Consider the following 2,793-nt stretch of genomic DNA (forward strand, 5'->3'; position numbering starts at 1 on the left):
GGTCGCTGAGCTTAGGGAGGAAGTTGAAAGACTAAGGAATATTAGGGAAAGTGAAAGGGAAATAGATTCGTGGAGCTCTGCCCTCCCATCCTTGAGGGAGGCCCACCAGAATTCAGAGGACTCCCAAACCTCCCATTGTCAGGTAATAGGAAGACACTTGGTCGATGAAGAGGACTGGAAATGGGTCCCTGTACGGGGTGGCTATAATAAAATTTCCTCCTGACCCCCATCCCCTAGCCAGGTGCCACTTCAGAATAGGTACAAGACCCTGGATTTAGAGAGTCAGCCAGATTATTTAGAAGAAAATTATCTGACCAGAGTACATCCCAATTATATTTCATCTGTGAGACGGATCACTACCTCTAAAATAAAAAAGAAAAGAAGGGTAGTTGTGGTGGCTGACTCCGTTCTGAGGGGAACAGAAGGCCCCATATGTTGACAGGACCCATTCCACAGGGACGTGTGCTGCCTTCCTGGGGCCCATGTAAGGGACATCACTGAGAGACTTTCTGGGCTGATTCGGCCCACTGTTTATTACCCACTATTGATACTCCAGGCTGGCAGTGATGAGATTGAAAAGAGGAGTGTTAGGGCAATTAGAAGTGACTTCAGGGCACTGGGTCAAGTGGTTGATAGGGCAGGGGCACAGGTAGTCTTTTCCTCAGTCCCTTTGGTGGCTGAGAAAAACAGTCAAAGGAATAGGAGAGCTTACATTATTAACAAGTGGCTCAAGGGTTGGTGTCATCAGCAGAATTTTGGGTTCTTTGATCATGGGGCAACTTTTACGGCACCTGGCCTGCTGGAATTGGATGGGTTCCATCTTTCTGTTGAGAGCAGAAGGATTTTAGCTTATGAATTGGCAGAACATGTTGAGAGGGCTTTAAACTAGGTTCAAAGGGGGAAGGTGACACGGTTGGGCTGTTTGAAAGCAGGCCCAAGGGTAGTGAGACTGGGTTAGGGGTGAAATCAGTAGCCCAGCTGAGGTGCATGTATAGCAATGCACGCAGCATGGGTAACATACAAGAAGAGCTGGAGGCCATGGTGCAACAGCAAAGTTATGATGTAGTCACTATCACAGAAACATGGTGGGATGACACACATAGCTGGAGCATTGCACTGGATGGCTACAAGCTCTTCAGAAGAGACAGGAAAGGGAGAAGAGATGGAGGGGTAGCCCTTTATATTAGGGAGGCTTTTGATGCCAAAGGTATTGAACCTAACCATGACAGAGTTGAATGCCTATGGGTAAGAATTAAGGGGAAGGCCAACAAGGCTGATGTCCTGCTGGGAGTCGGTTATCGTCCACCCAATCAGGAAGAAGCGGTGGGCAACTTAATCTTTAAGCAGCTAGAGAATGTTTCAGGATCATCAGCCCTTGTTCTTGTAGGCAACTTCAACCTGCCAGACATCTGCTGGGAACTTAATACAGCACAAAAAAGGCAGTCCAGGAAGATTTTAGAGTATGTGGAGGACAACTTTTTGTCGCAGCTGGTGACTGAGCCCACCAGAGGACGAACTATATTAGATCTATTGTTTGCGAATAGAGATGGGCTGGTGGGAGATGTGGTTGGAGGCTGCTTGGGGCACAGTGATAATGAAATTATAGAGTTCTCGATATTTGGTGATATCAGGAGGAACACAAGACATTTACATTGGATTTCCGGAGGGCAGATTTTGGTCTATTTAGGAGAATTATGCAAAGAGTTCCAAGGGAAGCAGCCCTTAAAAACAAAGGAGTTCAGAAAAGGTGGATGTGTTTCAAAACAGAGATCTTGAGGGCACAGGAGCAGACTGTCCCTGTGTTCCAAAAAATGAGTCAACAAAGCAAACATCCAGACTGGATGGGCAACAAGGTTTTGAAGGAACTTAGGAATGAAAAGAGCATGTATCATCTTTGGAAGGAGGGTCAGGTGTCTTAGGAAGTATTTCAGGGGACTTCCAGGGCATGTAGGAAAAAAATTAGGGAGGCCAAAGCTCAGTTCGAACTGAAAATGATAATAAAAATGTTTCTACAAATATATTAATGGCAAAAGGAAGCGTAAGACCAGCCTTTGTTCTTCATTGGATGAGACAGGGAACTTAGTAATTGTGGATAAGGAGAAGGCGGAAGTGCTTAACACCACCTTTGCCTCAGTCTTTAGTGGAAAGACGGTTAGTCCTCAGGACAACTGTCCTCCTGGATTGGCAGATGATGTTAGGGAGCAGAATGGCCCCCTTGTTATCGAAGAGGAAGCAGTCAGAGAACTGCTGAGATGCTTGGATATTCATGAATCTATGGGACCAGATGGGATCCATCCCAGGGTGATGAGGGAACTGGCAGATGAGCTTGCAAAGCCACTCTCCATCATTTACCAACAGTCCTGTCTCACTGGTGAGGTTCCAGATGACTGGAAGCTGGCCAATTTGACACTCATTCACAAAAAGGGTAGGAAGGAGGATCCTAGTAATTATAGGCCAGTTAGCCTGACCTCAGTACCTGGTAAGGTAATGGAGCAGTTTATACTAAGAGCCATCATGCAGAATTTACAGGATGGCCAGGATATCAGAGCCAGCCAGCATAGGTTTAGGAGGGGCAGGTCATGATGGACCAACCTGGTCTCCTTTTATGACCAGGTGACCCACCTGGTGGATGTGGGAATGGCTGTGGATGTTGTCTATTTGGACTTCAGCAAGGCCTTTGACACTGTGTCCCACAGCATACTTCTGGAAAAGCTGGCAGTCCATGTCTTGTACAGGAGCACTCTTTGCTGGGTTAAGAACTGGCTGGAGGGCCAGGCCCAGAGAGTGGTGGTG

Source organism: Sturnus vulgaris, chromosome W (assembly GCF_052056855.1).
Source record: "Sturnus vulgaris isolate bStuVul1 chromosome W, bStuVul1.hap1, whole genome shotgun sequence".
Classification (NCBI taxonomy): Eukaryota; Metazoa; Chordata; class Aves; order Passeriformes; family Sturnidae; genus Sturnus; species Sturnus vulgaris.